The 20,827-nt window shown below is 36.6% G+C and overlaps 1 protein-coding gene across 23 annotated transcripts in view; it reads right to left on the bottom strand.

Moving 5' to 3' along the window:
* Positions 1-20,827, bottom strand: part of Anks1b (ankyrin repeat and sterile alpha motif domain containing 1B) — a 1,083,815-nt gene that overhangs the window by 527,767 nt on the left and 535,221 nt on the right. The gene's annotated exons all lie outside the window — the stretch shown is intronic.

Consider the following 20,827-nt stretch of genomic DNA (forward strand, 5'->3'; position numbering starts at 1 on the left):
TGGATTCTTAGCATTTGGAAAGTTAAAAAACCAAGGCTCTTAACTCTTTTAGTCATAGAAATCTTTATAATGAATCTGATTTAATATAATTTGGAGAAAAACTGGCTTCAAAATATTTGGATAACCACAACTTATGTTTTAAAATCAACCTGCCCTTAAGAAATAATTACATATGTTCAGCTCATGTTTGGAAACAGGAGAACATATGATCCATTATCTTTTACTGTACCATGTACTGTTACATGTACCATGTAACATGAAGCATCAGGATAGTGGTGAAGAGTATTGTGATGGCTAATTTTCTATTTTTGGCTTGACTGGGCAACAGGTTGCACAGACATTTAGTCAAATATCATTGTGAGTGTTTCTGAGAGGTTGCTTTTGGATGAGATTAATATTAGTATTGGGAGACTGAGTAAAGTGAATTTCCCTTCCTTGATGGGTGGGTCTCATCTAACAGTTGAAGGTCTAAATAGAAAAAAAGTGGCTGATCCTCCCTCCAGAAAGCAATATTCTTCCTGTTTAACTGCCTTAGGATTGGGCATTTTTTTTGCGTTTGGACTGCAACTGAAGCACTGGCTCTTTGTGGATCTCAAGCTTGCTTACCTTTGGGCAAGAACTATACTATTGGCTCTCCTGGTTCTCATGTCTTCAGACTCTGACTGGGTTTAAACCATTGGCCCAAAAAGAGCTTGCTGCTCTTTTTCTTTTGAGGAGGGGGCTCATGCACACTAGGCAAGTACTCTACCACTGAGCTACATTTCTAGCACATGAGCCAGCTCAGTATTATCTATCTGCCTGCCTGTAAGTCTGTCTGTTGATCTGTCATCTGTCTATCTATCTATCTATCTATCTATCTACCTTCTATCTGTCACATCCTGTTGGTTCTATTTCTCTGGAGACTCTGAACATAAGTATAAACTCTATAGCCACATTGATTAAATTTAAATTATATCTCTGTCACTTACTGCTATCTGACTCTCAGAAAGCTACTGAGAATCTCTGTGCCTCAGTTTTCTCACCTTTAAAACAGGAAAAACAATATTATAAAAAAATATTATATAATCAATCAGGCTTTGTGAGAATTAAATGAGCTACTACATATAAGTCAGTAGAATGCCCAACCAAGTGTTTAATAAATAAATAAATAAATAAATGTTACCTAATAATACAGGAGCAGTTGTGGCTATTGTCAATCTTTTGCCAGGGAATGTATTTTCAGAAAGTATTATTAAAAATTCTATGATCTCTTATGATTTTTTAATTTCCTAAGCAAATAGAACTTATTCTTAGAAATATTGATCCAGAGATGGATAGCCCAGTGAATAACTTACAATCTCCTGCTAAATGAGCTTCTATAACATTGCCAGGAACCCTAGCAAGTTGAAAAATATGTACACAAAAGGAAACAAATGTAGACTCTATGGGTGAGTGGGTGCATGCATAGAATTAAAGAGAAAGGGGGATCATTTACATGAGCCACTGAATACATATCTGTATCAAAAGAAGGGTATACATATGAAGAAATAAAGTATAATTTCCTGAGCCTCAGAAAGATCGATGTCATGGACATCAGTATAGAAGTAACCACCACCAGAATTTAGAAGTAGAAGTGAATAACAATTTTTTATGCAAATTGAGACCACCCAGGGGAACCTAGGTAGGTGGAATATAATTACTCCAACTGGAAAGCACCCAGAATGCTGGTCTAATAATCTGCCCACATTTTTTTTTAAGTGCCAGACAGTTTTAAATGGCAAAAAATGTTCAGATACTTTTCATTATATTTTATAATCATAAAGTATTTTAGAAGTACATACAATATACTAGCTGGAATTATACCAAAATAAGAGCAAAGTGAGAATGAAAAAGGAACACGGTATCTTTTATTGTTATACATACATCCCATCTTTTCATAGTGTGAAAGAACCCTATATTTAAATAGAATGACAGAAATGAATGATTTCTTGATGGGTGCAAAATTTTAGAGCACTATTTTTCCCTTAAAGAAAACTGCACTATTCAACTTCCTATTACAAGGGGGAAGAAATGAAAAAACTATGCTAATGAGTTTCATTAGAGAATGTACTTGAAGCACTTGGTGGAATTTTGGGAATACATTTTGACAATGGCATCAAAATAAATCTTGGGAATGATTTCTGCAATTTTCTAGGCAGAAGGCTATCTGGGTTAAATGAGTCATTTCTTGGGCCATTAGATCTGCCCATCTGTAATACATGCAACTCTTGGCATACAGGGCCATCTGATAGGCCCAGCAACCAGGAGTTTGATCTTAAAAGACTTAACTGGAAATGGATATTGTTCCTTTCATTTTGTAGTATGAAAGTGCTCTTTGTTATTATCTGCCTTCCTTACATATTGAGTTCAGAACAACACATCCTATATAGTACCTGCACAGAAAGTGGTGAAATAAATGTTTGCTTGTTTTGAATTGTCTCCTTTTAGATTATCCTGTTCCAAGTTACAGTGAGAATTGTAAGTCAGTTTGTCTGACTTTTTATCAGATTCAATTCTAAAATGGCTGCATTGACCAAATTCATATTTCTTAAACATTCACCCAGGAGCCTTGCTACCTTTTATTAACACTGAGTGAACTAACACATGGTAGAACACACAAAAGAATGAAGATTAACCTAATGATTCAAAAGAATATGTAAATAATTTTGCCACAAAGTCAAAAGTAAATATATTTATGAACCTATATATGTCTGTCTTCAGCATCCGGGTAATGAGACAGGCCTATGCTAACAGCTCTGCATCTCAACCTTCCCATAAAGAATAAATCTTAAAGGTGCTGCAAAGCATCTGCATCTACTTCTATTACTCTATTATACTACACTCTATTATATATACTCTATTATACTTCTATACTCTATTATACTCTATACTTCTATTATATCTTGCTGCTCCCTAGGATGCAACCATATGAAAAGATCTGCCATGCTGCGAATCCACCTAGCTTTCACTAGCCTTCCTCTAAGCTTGGATTGCTCTTTCCCTACATTATCCAACACCATAATGCTGCTTTTCCTTTAATACCCAAGTGTCAGCTCACCTCTATTAACTTCTGGACAGAGTTGCATATTTCCTCTATTATGCTTCATTTGAGTCTTATCTATTTCTATTATAGCAAGTATCACTGTACTGTGGTATTTATTTGCATATACCAGATAGAGCTTCTAGAATAAAAATATATAGCCACTATGAGTAATTAATCTTTGTATCATATTCACACGGCAGGCTCCCTTCCTATCATTTTACTATCTAGAGTGCAAATTAATAACCAGTGCTTATCATTTCTTGAATTCTATTCCCTTGGACAGCACAGAATCCTGACATCATTTCTTTTCATCCTCCACAGAGACTCAATTCCAGTTCTGATCTGAATGCTTTTCATGCATGAAGAATACTGAATAGGGCAGTTTCCTGTTTAATTTAAGCATACTACTTGCTGTGTATTTTAACCTGTATCGACTGTCACCTGCCTTACTTGTCACTTTTGGACTAACTAAATTAATTATTTTATTTTGTCTGCCGGAGCTAAGGTGTAAGGCTGGTTATTGGAATCATGTAAGCACATTCTCTTCACAGCATGAGTGGTGCAGGATGGCCCAGAAAGGGAGCACTGAGGATAGTAAGCGCTGGGCTATGTCCCTGTAGAAGCAGAAGTCAGAGTGTGAGAGGCAGCCATGCAGGCTCAGGAGAATAAATGCAAAAGCATGGTTACTTTGATCTTCATAGTGTTTTGTCTCTAACTTGTTGTATCATCATCTTTTTCTCTCATTGGGGTTGTTTTCCTCATTTGTTAAGTAAGAGGACTGTACATAAGTCTTCTGTGTAATCATAAGCATGATTTTTTCAATATGTATGCAAAATTGTGCTAGTATTTACTTAATTAAAAATTAAATTAATGCTTTCAAATTTATGCCATCACCTCAAATGTTCTTAAGCAATATCTGTATAATTATAGATTTAAGGAGATAGTTACATATATTTTAAGTACACATTAAGTACATAAACATTAATGCTTTTAAAAAATCCATCCATATATATACCTAGAAGAATACCTAACATTTATTTAAAGCTTACTGTTGCCAAGTGCTACTCTAAGCTTTTATTTGCATAAATTCAAATAATCCTCGCCACACTCACTTTAATCCTGGTTTTACATCTGGGAAATTATGACACAGAGAGGTTAAGACCTGATGCAGAACCACACAACTTTTAAGTGACAGATTCAAACTCAGGCATCTGTAGCTACCCTTGGGAGACAACGGCCTGGAAGAGGCCCACGACCCTTTCTAGCGTTACACTCTCTGACCGTGCTCTTCTCTGGAGCACTCTTCTCAGCTCCTAAGAATGCACTTATTTACCTACTTGGCTGAATAATTTCCTTTCCAATAGAGTTTATCTTAGACTCTATGTGATTTTTGGCCTTTCACTATCTTTTATCTCATCACAATTATATAAAATTGCTCACTTAACCACTTATGCACAAATGCGGAAGTCAAATTTCAGCACAATCTCAGAAATTGTTTTATTTAACAGTTCCATAGGAATCATTCATTTTTGACTATGAAGAAGTTACATAAAGTTACCTTTTTCCAAGGGGAATTCACATGTCCTTGAAATTTAACAATTTACTAAGTACCATTTAGGTTTTCTTGAAAGAAAGGAATGCACAGAATTTTAGAGTTGGAAGGAAATTAGATGTTATCTGGTCCCAACACCAAACACTGAGATATCTCTTCCTAACTTTCCAGAATGGTGGCCATTCAATTTTTGGAGAAAATTTCTAGTGAAGTGAACATATTGATTCTATCACTGAATGTCCCAATTCATTGGTAAACATAGTGATTCTATTTATGAAATTATATACATATACAAATATCAACATCAGCCACCTAGTTTATTTTTTACCAAAATGGAAGTTTGTTTTCTTTTTGCAAAATATGTATACATTTATATCATAGATAATACTAATTTTTAGTAAAAGTTATGTATTTTCATGGCAGAAGACAATTTAGAAAAGTATATAAATAGGAACCAGTCAAAATCATGGGGATCAACAGTGTTGCTAATAATTTGATATTATTTTCTTCTCAATGTGAATGCATATATCATGTGCTGGTGTCTTGCATACATGTACCTTTAAATTAATTTGATATTACATGCTCATATTGTCTGTGTGTGGTAAGACTCCTCTTGGTACCACATGCACAAATGAATCAAGTTTTGACAATGTTTTGGAAAAAACAGAGACTTCATAAAAGTAGGAGCATCTGCTTATAGACTAAGAATAACAGAGATAAAATTTACCCTCCTTCCTAAAATAATAAATATGTGAAATGATGACTTGCATTAAAAATGAGGGTCATAAACCTCTGCGAAACAGCAAACAAGTTGAGTCCTTCAACTGCTCTAGTTTATAGCCATGAGAGAATCTCCATGCTGTGGAGCAGGACAAAGGAACACAGGGAAGATCTGGACCCCTGACTTGAGACAGACTTGGGAGTCAGGTAAGGTCAAGGGGAATAGAGTAGTCAGGACAGATTATGTAAAGGAGACAGATATAGACAGACAAAGCTTCAAAACTCCATAAACAACTCTCTCCAGTATTCATCTGAGTAATGATCAGCACATTCCTCACTGGGGAAAGAGTCACTCGTGGTAAGACTGTCCAGTGCTATGGGTCATTCTCCAAAATAGACCACATACTCACACATAGAACATGTTTAAGTAAGTGCAAAGAAACTGAAGTTATCCCCTGTATATAATCAGACCATACTGCAATGAAATTGGAGATCCATAGCAAAAGAAACTGCAAAAATTTCATAAACATGTGGAAATTGAACAACACACTTCTGAATAACCAATGGGTCACAGAGGAAATTCAAGAAGAAATCAGACAGTTCCTTCAATTAAATGACAATGACAATACAACATATTGGAATCTATGGGACACAATGAAAGCAGTCTTACAAGGAAAATTCATAGCAGTGACTACTCACATTAGGAAAACAGAATGAGCCCAATTAAGCAACCTGATGCTGAACCTCAAGCTTCTAGATAAAGAAGAGCAGGACAATCCCAGAGTTCATACAAGGGAGGAAATTATAAAGATCAGAGGAGAAATCAATGCAATAGAGACTAAGAAAACAATACAAAAAAATCAATGAAGCCAAGAGTTGGTTCTTCGAAAGAATCAACAAAATTGACAAACCCTTAGCCAACCTTATCAGAAAAAGGAAAGAAAAGGCCCAAATCCATGCAATTAGGAATGAAAAGGGTGAAATTGCAACAGACCCAGCAAAAATTCAGAGGATCATCAATACCTACTTCCAGAACCTATATGTGAATAAGATGGAAAACACAGAAGAAATGGACAAATTCCTAGATACATATGAATTACCAAAGTTTAACGAAGAAGACCTAAAAATTCTAAACAACCCAATATCAACCAATGAAATTGAAAATGTAATTAAAACCTTATCAACTAAGAAAAGCCTGGGCCCTGATGGCTTCACTGCTGAATTCTACAAGACATTTAGAGAGGAACTGTTGCCACTACTGTTTAAACTCTTCAATGAAATTGAAAGGGAAGCAATACTCCCAAATTCATTCCTGGAACCAAGCATCACCTTGATCCCCAAAGCAGAGAAAGACCCAACTGAAAAGGAGAACCATAGGCCAATCTCACAGAGATGCAAAAATCCTTAATAAGATACTAGATCATACACCCTGATCAAGTTGGATTCATCCCAGGGATGCAGGGATGGTTCAATATACGAAAATCAATCAATGTAATACACTATATCAATAGAGCCAAGGACAAAAACCATATGATTATCTCCATAGATGCAGAAAAAGCATTTGATAAAATCCAACATGCATTTATGATAAAAACCCTACAAAAAATTGGAATAGATGGTCTCTACCTCAATCTGATAAAAGCCATCTATGAAAAACCAACAGCCAATATCATACTAAATGGTCAAAAACTGAAATCCTTCTCACTAAAATCAGGAATAAGACAAGGATGTCCACTATCACCACTCTTTTTCAATCTAGTTTTGGAAACATTAGCCACGGCAATTAGACAAGAGAAAGAAATAAAAGGAATAAAGATAGGAAATGAAGAAGTCAAATTGTCATTATTTGCAGATGACATGATACTGTATATAGAAGACCCCAAGAACTCTACCAAAAGTCTTCTAGACTTAATAACCAAATTCAGTCAAGTAGCTGGTTACAAGGTCAACACACAAAAATCAATAGCATTCCTCTACACCAATGACAGACTCACTGAGAGGGAAATAGGGCAAATAATTCCTTTCACAATAGCATCCAAAAAACTGAAATACCTAGGAATCAACCTAATGAAAGAAATCAAAGACCTCTTCTCTGAAAACTATGGCACTCTGAAAAGAGAGATTGAAGATGATATCAGAAAATGGACAGACATCCCTTGCTCCTGGGTAGGAAGGATTAATATAGTGAAAATGGCCATACTTCCAAAACTGCTATATAGATTTAATGCAATTCCAATTGAAATCCCAGCAACATACTTCATGGACCTTGAGAAAACAATCCAAAAATTCATTTGGAACAAGAAGAGACCCAGAATAGCAAAAGCAGTTCTAAGTAACAGAGACATGGCAGGGGGTCTCACAGTCCCCAACTTGCAACTACACTACAAAGCTACTGTGATAAAAACAGCATGGTACTGGCAAAGAAACAGACCTGAGGACCAGTGGAACAGATTAGAAGATGCTGAAACAATGCCAGACACACTCAGCCATCTCATCTTCTATAAAGGAGCCAAACACCCTCACTGGGGGAAAGATAGCCTCTTTAATAAATGGTGCTGGAAAAATTGTGTTTCAACTTGCCAAAGATTAAAACTAGCCCTATGTCTCTCACCATGCACTGAACTAAAATTGAAATGGATTAAAGATCTAAATAGTAAAATAGAAACGCTGAACCAGCTGGAACAGAGGTTAGGTATAACTCTTGAAGACATTGGTGTAGGAAAGGATTTTATGAACAAAACCTCAGTTGCCCGTGAACTAGCACAAACAATCAACAAATGGGATCTCTTCTTATTAAAAGCTTATGCACAGCAAGAGAAACCAGCAGCAGTGTGAAGAGACAACCCACGATGTGGGAAAAAATCTTCACCTGCTCTTCCTCAGACAAAGGCCTACTATCTCGAATCCATAAAGAACTTAAAAAATCGGACCTCCCAAGTTTAAAGACCCAGTCTGCAAATGGGCATCTGAAATGAGCAGACATTTCTCAGACAAGGAAGTAGAAAGAGCAAATAAATATATGAAAAAATGTTCAACATCACTGGTCATTTGAGAGATGCAAATGAAAACAATGCTGAGATTCCACTTCACTCCAGAAAGAATGGCTGCTATCATGAAATCAACCAATGACAAATGCTGGTGGGGCTGTGGGGAAAGAGGAACCCTTCTCCACTGCTGGTGGGAGTGTAGACTGGTGCAACCACTGTGGAAATCAGTATGGAGATACCTCAAAGAACTAGGACTGGAAGTCCCATTTGACCCCACTATTCCACTGCTGGATCTTCCCCAAAGAATTAAAAGAATCATACCACAGTGATATATGTGCGCCCATGTTCATAGCAGCACAGTTTGCGATAGCTATAACTTGGAAACAGCCCAAATGCCCATCAACTGGAGACTGGATAAAGAAAATGTGGTTTTTTTTAATAAAATGGAGTACTACTCAGCCATATAAAATGAGAAATTAGAGACACTTATAGCTAAGTAGATGCACATTGAGGCAATACTCTTAAGTGAAATAAATAGGACACACATGTATAAATACCGAATAGTTCCTCTGGTGTGAGAAACTAAAAGTGTAAATAAAGACTAAAATGTATACTAGGTAATGTGAAATAGGAAGAAAAGAGGCAAAGGTGAAGGAAGTGGGAGGGCTAGGGGAAAGGATAGAAGGGAATGGGATTAATATGAGAAAATGGAAAAATAGGAACAAAATCTTTGTAAATAGGGAGGAATGGAGGGGTTGATGGGAGGGTTGGGCAAGGGTGAAAAATAAGAACCAAGAGACACTATGTAAAGTTGCAAATTTCCAATGACAAATGTCATTATATTGTATACCTAAAATGTAACAATGATTAGAATGAATAATTGATAATGCAAAATAGCAAGAAAAGGTCCAAAGGGGTAGGGGTAGTGCGAGGGTCAGGGGAAAGGAAAGAAGGGAAAGGAAAAATGCTGAGAAACGGAAAAAATGGATATAAAGTCTTTGTAAATAGGGAAGGGTGGAGGGCCTGAAGGGAGGGCTAGGAATGGGGAAAAAATAAGAACCAAGATGCATTATGTAAAGGCACAATTCCCAGTGAGAAATGTAATTGTGTTGTATACCTAAAATGTACCAATAAAAGAATTTAACAACAACAAAAAAGAGTGTCCAGTGCCCACACAGGGTTAGGGTAGTGCCTGTTCCATCAGCTGGATTGGAAGTAGGTCCAGTACATGGGAGGATCTTCCCTCAGTAGTGGAAAATAATTAGCGTTTGACTTAGAATTGCTGTATTCTGGCCTGATGAAATTAAAAAGATCAAAATGTTTCCAAGTAGTTCAACTGCATCCAAGAAAAAGTTCAAGAATATTTATAGGAAAAGAAAAACTCCACCATCAAACAAGATAAAGTGTACTATGTCTGGCATTTGATCAAAAATGATCAGGCATGAAAACAAGAAAGGACTATGACTCAATAGGGGGTAAAATAATCAAAACTGGCCCGGAATTAAGAGATGCTAGAGAACATCATTTGATTAGCATTTGAGAACTTCATTATAATTTTAAAACATACAGTAAAACTGTATTCCATATGTTAAGGATGTAAGTAGAGACTTGAAGGATATAGAAAAAAGAGTAGACTCAAAAGTCTAGAGGTAAGAATTCAAAGTCTGAGATGAAAAGCACCCTGGATAGAATAAAGGACAAATTCAAGAATACAGAAGACAACATTACTAAACTCGAAGATACATCAACTGAACCTATCCAAAATAAAACACAGGGGGAAAAAAAGAATCAAAAGACAAATAAATACAGTATTAGTGAAACATGAGGCAATTTCAGGTGGTCTAATTCCTATAACTGGAGTCTCTGAAAAATGGTGCAGTACCTGAAAAAAAGGATTGATTAGACAGAAAATAAATATTTGTAGAGACAGTGTCTGAAATTTTCCCAAATTTGATGAAAATTATTGTTTCATTTTTTCATTTAAACATTATGTTGCATTAAGGTTCTTTCTAGCTCTGGGATTCCACAACTTGGGGCTGTTTTCTAAAATAGAGATTGCATTTCACTTCAAAGAATCTCCCTGAGATTGGCTGTATGCTGTATGTGTTTTAGAAATATGGGAGTGGGAAGCAGTCAGTTTTTAAAGGTTACAGGTGTTTTGTGGACATTAAAGACATGCTTATACTGCTAGCTGGGGTGAAGGTTTGAGCAAATAAGTGCATACATAGAAGTTTCCAGCATTCATATAGTAAATCTGTTTGATCTTTCATGCTTCCAAGAGACTGATGCCTCCTTTGAAATCAATGGAGATGCTAAACTCAGATAAAGCATGTCCTAGTCCATTACCAATAGAAAAAAGAGTTCATTTTCATCCCATCAGTACAAAATAAATCAAACAAGCCTATGTTGTAAGCAGAATGTAAAACATTTAATACTTAGGGTCTCAGGTTATATGTAGTTTTGGAGAATATTAAAGTACAACTTTAACAGATTTTAAATACACCTTGTCATGTATTTGAATATCATTAAACAACACATTGATAGGTTCACTGGTTGCTGGGCTAAAAGCAAGCTTCTAAGTAATAAAATTTTACAATTATAATCAAATTATAATTATGGATATGCTTCTGTTTGCATGTGTTTATGACAATAATGGCATATATTTCAAGATATACAGTGGTTTTTATAACATGTTCATGGCTTCCTAGGTTGAATTTGAAACCTCTGGGATTTACTTAACTTTCTGAAAGAGACAGTACTAGAACATGGAGCTAGATATTACTGAAAAAGTCAACTAGTAGCAGTAAATGTCAAAATTCTCCTTAAAATGGCATCTCTAATTATAAATTGACACTAGTAAAGCATTGGCAGCTTCCATGATATTACATGCATTCACAAGCTCCGGCAGCTGCCAGCCAAATCTCCAGTATTCTCTCCTACACTTGCTTTCCTTCATGACATTTGATCAGTCAACAGTATGAACCCTGGTTCTCCTAAGCCACCCTACAGTTTAAAATCTTGACTACTTCATGTTCCCCTGACAGTGGGGCAGGGAGGGCAGCAAGTCTTTCAGAATGAGATCTGTACTTATCAATCACTGCAGCAGCAGACTGGAAATTGATCTCTGCAGAGGTGAAGCTGGTTCATTCACTGGGAAAAGAAAAGCTGTTTCAGATGAAAATGGAGGCAAAACATTTCAGGCAGTTGGAGAGGCTTCTAAAATCTGAAAGACTGGATTTCCAGAGTTTGGGGGGGAAGCATACAGGAGAGCAGCTTCGTGTTAGCTTGAAAATGGAATCTAAGAGCTCTTACAGAGAGAAAAGCACACAGACTGAATCCTACTGGGGGAGTGAATAGGGAAAAGGCCTGATTCTGGGGGCTGGATTCAGAGAGAAATAAAGGCAGTAAAGATAAAACCTTATCCTCTAGCACAGACTCAATAAAAGGCCTGCCTGGATATATTCAGAGCTGGCTGTAATCTCTGCAGGCACTGCTAAGTTGTCCTACCCTTCCACTGAGTTCCTTCCACTATTCCACTATGTTTCCTTTCCCTGACACTTTCACGTGGAATCCTTGAAATCCTTTCCCTCATCATTATTATTATTTTATCTATTTATTTTTTACTATAAGTGTAGTTTGAGGACCAGCAGCATTGGCATCTCCTAGGAATTTATTAGAAGTGCAGAACTTTTGCTCCAACTCTGAGCCTCTGAAATGGCCCCATTTTTCAACCCTGCATCTGATTCATATGCACATTGAAGTTTGAGAAGCATTGCTCTGAAGCATACACAGTGTGCTATTTGAAAGACAGACTTTACTCTTGCATATCAAACAATGGAATGTAGATTATGAATATTCATAACTTATTCATTATTTCCATGAACATAAACTAAATGATGACTCCTCACAGGCCCTATGTTCAAGGAGTTAGTACTTTGCAATCATTTATTGAACCCTATTCTATACACATTGTGTGAGGTATTGTAACTAGGGTCACAAAGATAAATAAAATATTGTCCTTGTCCTTAAAGAGGTCATAGACATATTAGAAAATGGTTAATAAAAAAGTCTTAGTTTCAGTGTTAAAGGCATATATCTGACAGTGGAGTTAGTGGACACAAGTAATGCATGTATGTAAGGAATGTCGTAATTAAGTTTTATAGAAATGGAAGGGTTTCTGTAAAGATGATGACCTTGACTTATGTCTTGAAGGAAATTAACTTCTGTTTTCTTTTTTGCAAGTGAACCATGGGGCATTTAGTTTAGGATGATGATAAGAGTAGAAGGAACAACAAAGGCTTAGGGGTAAGAAACGGTTGACCTATTCCAATCATTTAAAGTAGTTCCATATGACTGCATTATAGGTTTTGAGGAGGGTGAACTGGGATCTGGTGGTCAGAGATAAAGCTGGAGAGCAAGATGGGAGCCAGGTTTTGAGGGTTTAGATTAAGCCCTTTAGGATTGCTCCCACAGAGTAGTAAAAGGAAGTCACTGAAGGGTTTTATGTAGGGCAATAACAGGATCATATGTGTGTCTGGATGTTTGGGGAATAGTGATTAGCCAGTTTGGCCAAAGTATAAAGTACATGGAGAAAAGTAATGGTAGATATGGCTGGAAGTGTCACGTTGGATCCAGATGCAAAGGATACTGGCTGTGATGTTTTGTGCTTAGTGTGCAGTGGGGAGCCACTGAAAATTTCTAAGTAAGAAAATGCTTTCAACTGAGAAGAAACTAAAGGCAGAAGGCCAGTTAGAAGGTTAATGCAATAATTTAGGCAAGAGGTAATAGAACCTGATGACTCCGAGAATAGAAATTAAGGGATAGATTCAAGAAGCAGGTGCATAATTATAAGCACAGTTTCATTACTCGTTTTAGGGTGGCACAATTTTATATATAAATCAGATCTTTATAAACATCTCTATCTTCATATCCCAATATAGCCTGTACTTGTGTACCAATCACTGTGTAAAATGCTGCTAAAGTTCTTTAGGTCACAAGAAAAAAGTCTCCCACTGATTTAGCTTCACTCAGACCCAGAAGAGGAGTCGTTACAGAGTTGCTCTCTAGCCACCTATTTTGCTTGTTTTCCAACCCCTGATGTGGGCTTAGGAAAGCTTCTCTGTTGTTCTCTGTTCACCTTCAGGATAACGGCCTTGCCTTTTCTTACTTCCAGCCTCCTTGCTGGTCCCACGTATTTTTTTTCACTCATAAGTCATTGACTCCAGAGTTGAGGAGATCAACATCCCATTTGAAGTGCTCAGTTTTGTTTTGGTTTTGGTTTTTACAACAGCTTGAGTTGTAGGGTCGGTATGATTCGATCACACTTCATAAATCTCAGCTACTGCCAGACTGGTTTCTATATAATTTGGAGCAATGGAGCTTTGTTGCTGGTGTTATTCTGAATGGAGCTTTGTTACTGGTGTTATTCTAAATTTCTTTCAAAAGCTCTTCCAAGTTTCAGTTTCACATAATAGAGTATTTTTAATTCTGGGTCAAGCATCATGCTTGGCCTGACTTCCAAAATACAGATTTTTGAGTGGCCATTTTTCCTCTTTAAAAAAAACTATATTTCTATATCTATGTATGCATGTATGTATGTATGTATCTATCTATCTATCTATCTACCTACCTACCTACCTACCTATATTTGTACTTTTAACAGCTAGGAAGTGGCACTATATATCTATTTCTTTTATATCAATTTGCATCATGTGACAATTTGCCTTCTGGTTCCGGATGACTCTGTTCTTTCTAATTCAAGATCCAGCAGTCCTAGAGAGTGAATAGAAACATTCATGCTATAATATTAATGCTTAAAAAATACCACTGTTCTTATGGAGCTGCTTAGCCAGAATGGAAGCTGCCCACACAATGCTTGTATGAAAATTATGCTTCCTCAATAATATTCATGTCTCTACCTACTTTTGAGGGGGTAGAGAACACCATTAAGATATGCATGTGTACACATTTGCGTGAAAATATAACATACACAAATTCAGATTTTCATACCCAATTTCAAATGCATTTCACCAAAACAAGAAAAATCCACAATAGAAAAAGCAAAAACTCTCAATATCCAGACTTTTCCTCCTCTGCAGATGGTGACTCTCTCTCCCTCCTTTCGTCCTTCTTTCTTTTTTTTCTTAAAAGGAAAGGATAATAATGGTCTTAATTTATGGCATACCTTTTCCCATTCTCCTCCCTCTATAAGAAATACATAGGAGGGAATTATTTTTATGACCCACTTAAAGCACAAATCCTTTCTTCCATCATTTATAGATCTAGGCAACTTGTCTCAGCAGAGTAGTCCATGCAAAATTGAAAGTGAAATAAAATTTGCCAATGTATCTTCCTTTTTGATGGTCTTTCCCTCTGAAAGTTATGCCAACTCCTGGCCAGCTCTGTAGCCTAGAGGATTCTACTGTAGAAATCTCTCAACCACTCTCTCCATTTTCATCTCATTGTATTGCATAGAACCCTATTCAGTCCTCCCAATGGTCTTGTAATTTGGTAAGCTATAGAGTAATATTGTTAGACTTACTCAGCAAACATATTTTTCATTTCTGAGACTTCTTATTCCTTTTTCCTATTTACTGTTGTAGTTTTTTCTTCCTAGTTTTGATTAATATTTTCTTCTTTTCTTTAAATGAAAGGTATTTCTTTACATAGATCTTTGAAATTAAAAAATGTTAGACTCTTCCATAAAATTAATTTTATCTAGGAGATAGGAGGGAGAGGAGGGGAAGTAAAAAGGATCAAGATTATATATATACATATATATATATATATATATATTCTGCAGGGTGAATGTATTTATTTTGTAGGGCACACATATACTAATAAAAAATTTTAAAGTTAATTTCATCTGGAAGGAATCAGATTTTGAGTGGTTATTTTGTTACATGTTTTTCTTAGTTTTATGTTTCTTTACATATTTTTAAAACTGGTTTTCAGACCCTCATCTTTTCTACTCACACCTCGTCTTTGTGCCTGGCTTCGGACCGGATGCCTGGACCCAAGCTTCACTCTCGCACGGAACAGGACACCTTTCAACACGCTGCCCTGAAACGGAGCCTGTGGGTCAGTCTGAGTCCCCAGGCCTGGTTCTATAAACTATTTGGGCTTTTACTTCATTTTAGGTCTGCTGGAATTGTTTGTCTGGTTTTTAAGCTTGGCCTTATCTTTTACACTTTATTTTTCATTGTATTTGTACTTTATTGTTTCTACACTTTATTTTTCATGTATTGTGAACTAGTGGAGTCATTTTGGTCAGACGTTTGCAGTATCTTCATTTTATAAATAGGAATGAACTGAAAAAGATTTATTAGCATGCCCCAAATTGTAAACCTAATCAATAGTATAGTCTGGGCTCCAATTCAAGTCTTTCATTTGGCTCTATAATCAAAATTTATTTCATTTTTCAGACAGCTGCTCTCAATGAACTGCTGATCAGTGGTGGTAAAGCAAGATGTCATATGACTTAGAGTCAAATGACTTGCAAGCAAGTTCTGACTCTTCCAGTTACTCCAGGCACCAAGGGGCTGACCCTGGGATGAGGCAAAAGAGGTAGGAGCTCAACAAATGTTCCTGGAGTGAATAAGTGTGTATGTGTGTGCCAGAGGGCGGTAGCGGTGGCGCCCTTTAAGCTATCTTTTCACACTGAGTCTATGATGCCAAAAAAGCCCTTGTATCTCTGCATTTTGAGAAAAAGAAAAAGGGAGGACATCGTGGTAACTGTCCTAGCTTCATCACAATATATTGATTGTTCATGTCAACCCTTTAGGGTAAATCATTTTTATGAATGTTGTGGATTCTCCAAGGAGAAAAGTGATACAGACCAAATTATCCATGCCTGAAAGTAAAATGGTTAAGACTAATAGAATAATTTAGTATAATTAAAATTAATGATTTAATGATTCCTCACCAAATGATTCCTTTCTTTTCCTATTTATATGACCTTTGAGGTAACATTCTGTCTTGATGAATAAATAAAAAAATTTAGAACTTTGCTTAAAGCTCCTTTTCAAAATAATACAAAATATACAAAATGCTTATATTAAGAGTACTATAATTAGTTCTGAATATATTTTAATCAAATACAAAGAATCAAACTGCCCTATTTCTGTCAAAAGAAAAGTGTAATTCTATACCATCTATTTACAGTAGGACCAATACTCAAAACTATTCAACTAGTATCAATTCCAACTTTATTTTATATCTGAAAGTAATGGTTACAAGCTGTTACGGTTTGTGTTTAGATGTCCCCCAAAGCCTACTGTGAATGAGGTGGGGCTATTTAGAAGGTGGCTGAATCCAGAGTATGTGATTCATGGTAAGGCTAGGCCCAAGGGCACTAGGATTAAGGGTGTGACTAAGGGTGTGCGTGCCACCGCCTTAAACAGTCTGAATAAGATAAAAGGGGCAGGAAGAGGCTGTTACGGTCCCTGGTTGCTTTTGCTGTGGTCCACCGCCATGAACTGTGGCCCCTCTGCCATCCCACCCTGCCTTGACGCCAGCCAACTTTGGACTGAAACCTCTACGAACTGTGAGCTAAATAAACCTTTCCCCCTTTAACTTCGGGTGTCGGGTATTTTGTCTCAGCAACAAGAGAAAAGTAACTAACACACAAGTATATACAGTATTATTCACATGTGTATCTTCTAAGGCTGTTCAAACTGTTCTAACACATTTAATGATGAGGAGAATCACATTTAATGAAAAAAAACACAGTAGCCTTTTAGATTCCTTGTGAATAGATTCAATGTCCTGTGGTTCATAATTATCTTTAAATAGATGGCTTATTTTTCTAATATTTGAAGTTTGTCCTCATAGACATATACATGGACCTCAAACACTGTCCTTGGCATTCATGAGACAGCTTTAAAATTACCTTTCCTTATCTCATCTGCTTGTCTCCCAGATCAGTGGACAAAGTATGTCCCCAGTATAAGTCACTCCCTCTATTGGACCATTTATCTCATTGTCTTCTGTCATCTTCGGTCACTGTTATCATACTTCACTTAATTATCACTTTCTTTCCTGCATCTGCAACCTCTTCCTCTCAACTAATTCTTTCTCTCATAATCATGCTCAATTCTCTCTCACGATTAAAAAAAAACAAAGGGAAATAATAAAACAAACCTTTAAATGTTTCTCTTTCCATCTATAACCCTTGCTCATTTTATTACATCTAAGATTTTGATAGAGTTGTTAGTATTTACCAGCTCCTCTTTCTCACCTTTAATTCTCCTCCACTGCAATCTAGCATCTGCCCTTCTGCTCCAGTGAAACTGTTCTTGAAACAATCACCAGTGACCTCTTGGCTGCTCTACGCTGTAGGCACTATTGAGGTTGGGTTGAGCTCTCAGCAGCTTTTGGTATTATTAACCAGAAAAATCTTGCAGCAGATGGCACCAAAAAGAGGAATAAGCCAGGCTCCCAGAATGAACATATGGAAGGGCACCCACCTAACAAACTATTCTGTGTGCAAGACATAAAGCTGATAAGATTTATGAATTATTATACCACCTAGCATTATTTACCCTGACAAACATGTGGATCATATTAGGTCTTCCTGATTAGCTGCAGCTGTCACCATTCTCCCCTGGGAACTCTGTCCTGGCTAAACAAACTACTGTGTGTGTGTGTGTGTGTGCACGCGCACACGCGCACGTGTGCATGTACACTATTTCCAACGCTAGTGTTCCTTTCTATTATCTGTTGACACACATTCTTTTAGCCTCACTTATGGCACCTGAGATTCAGTTTCCCTGTCCCTGTCCAGCAGTCTCTCCCACTGTATCTCAGATGCCCCTCCACTAGAGCAAGTCTACTACCGGATCATAACTGCTTTCTGTCCCTACTGAGCATCTTGAGACACCGGGTATTTGTACTGTCTCACATTATACCTGGCATATAGTAAGAGATTCTCAGATATTTAGAATATATGAATTGTAAGAATTGTAGCTATGTTGTGTTCAAATGATAAATACTGGATTCTTACAAGAAATGTTATAAGAACATTAGGTTCTGACAAAGAACACATTTGTAGTTTTAGGTTTTCTTTTCCTTTAGTTAAATATTAGGTATTAAAGATTTATAATCTGCTGAAAAATAAACTTTTGCCTACCACTGGTTTTAAAGATTACTTTTGGGCAACAACTATGTGAACCACATTTATTCTTTGTATCTTGCTTAGAGGTGATTTTCCATGCATAATAAATTCATCTTTTGCAAATAATTTTTGCATATGATCAGTCAGAGTTTTATATTCCAAATGTATTAATATTTTAATTGGTTATAAGCAATAGGAAAGAGTTTTATGCAGTCTGCTGTGGATGTGCTAATATGATTTTAAAAAACAACTAAGAGCAATAATTTTGTTGTCAATTTTATATCCTTATAATTACCTCATAAATAGGCAGCATTTTTCTCATAGTAATCACTGTTGTTTTCAAATGGCTTAAAAAGAAGAAAAGCATTTAAGCTAATTCTTAGAACAGATGAAACTATTTATTTTGACATTTGTTGGCTGTGGCTATGGACTATATCCTTTCCAATTCTGAAAAAGACAACCTGGAAACTTCTGTGATTAGAACAAATAATTTTAGAGGTGATTAAAATGGAACCAATTTTACAGGTCAGATAAGATGATTGTAACTCTTTGTATCTCAAAGGTGTCGGGCAGTGACACTGGCCGGGGTGCAGTCACATTATTCTTGTGCTATCACTCAGGAGAGGAATCTGGACAGTTCCTGAGTAAGAAGCAGAAAGCTGAGAAATAGCCCCTTTCTCTCCAGGTCCTCTAACAACAAGAGGGCATGTACGGTAATTCTTCCGGTCAAGGTCATGTTGAAAGGAGGACAGAATAGCTTAGGAAGCAGGTTGTAATGCAAGAGATAGTTTAGAGAAACAATCAAAAGTGATGTCCATATAGTTTATGAGGTATTAGAGGTTCCAGATGCTAAGTATAGATAAAGGGAACAAAGACTATAAAGATTCTGAGCCATATCAGAAAGAACCATGGAACTTGAGTATAAAGGACTCTACTCTACAGATACATCATTTTAGTTCAAACCCTCATTTTAAAGAGGAGGAAACTAACCTTTAAATAGGTTAAAACACTTGACCCAGGTTGCACAGAGTCAGTGAAAATAGTGTCTGGGTTCCTATGATGGGGATATGGAAGAACACAGAGGGGAAGAAAGGAAGTGGGTCTCTTTTCATTCTGATCTAGAAACACAAATCCTTTAAAAAAGGTATGCAGACCTTTGTAAAATAACAGCTGGCAACACCTGCAGTGCCAAACCAAATGCTGTGGTTGGTACTCAGGCTGGGCCGGAAAAATGTTCTTTGTAAAATTTCTCTTTGTGCATGGAAATCTTCATAAAATTAGCTCATGCTTGCTTTGAAATTACTTTGCACCTGGCCTAACTGCTCCTAGGTGGAAAAGTTCTAAGAGTTATTTAGGGTTTGTAAAATTGGGCTGTTGGTGTTTAAGGATTGCCCTTGGCTACCACATGTTACAGAAATAAATTTATTTTTCCTTCCAAGATATTAAATTGATTATCTTTTACTGTATTTATTATCTATTACTGTATTTTGCTTCTATAATCTCCACAATGCTGTTTGAAGTATTACATGAATACCATGAATTTATTTTGAACTCCCCAGTCTGAACTACTTACTCTTCATTTTATTTATTTATTTATTTATTTTGTACTGGGGATTGAACTCGGGAACTTGTGCTTGCAAGGCAGGTGACAGAACCACTGAGCTAAATCCACAGCTTACTCTTCCTTTTTTAAATCTGAGCCATTTATTTAAATAAATACCTATAATGAAATAAATTACACTATCTCTTGTGTTTCTGTCCCCCCCCCCGCCATAAACACATATTTCCCATATGGAGAAGCATAGTAAGATGCATATAAAAGGTTTAAAAGAGGCCAGGAGTCACACATATGCAAAAGCCAACCTAATATGTGACATAAAGACATCACTGAGGACTGAGAAAGGAGCTCCAAGGACCTGTTCCTTCACAGGAAAACCAACAAAGCAAAACAAAAGTCTAAAAATCAATTTTCTTGGACTAGACAGCAACTAGGAGAACTCTTAAGACAAAGGGTGACTAAAACTCAGCAGCAGAGATTGCAGTATTTTAATTTATTTTTATGCCATTCATGGTTCAAAATAATGAAGACAGTAGTGTGTGTTCCCCATGTGTGTCCTGGTGTCTGAGGAGTACAGCAGACTTTTTTCTCAAAGAATTATGCTCTGCTGTTTTGACTTGACTCCCTGAAAAGAGATTTCACCTTCATTTTGCCTGACTCAGAACTTTCTCAGGAATAACTACATAGACGGCATCTGTAAAAGTTTTTGAAAGGCAAATAAATGGGCCATTACCACCAGAGACAAAGGATATTAGATGTAGCATATAACAAACAAACAACATGCAGAGGAACAACTAGGGAGAGCAATGCTTGGAGAATAAGGGCTCTGAAATGC

Source organism: Heterocephalus glaber, unplaced genomic scaffold (assembly GCF_053883595.1).
Source record: "Heterocephalus glaber isolate CG9 unplaced genomic scaffold, H.glaber_assembly_v1.0 deba00001572, whole genome shotgun sequence".
Lineage (NCBI taxonomy): Eukaryota > Metazoa > Chordata > Mammalia > Rodentia > Bathyergidae > Heterocephalus > Heterocephalus glaber.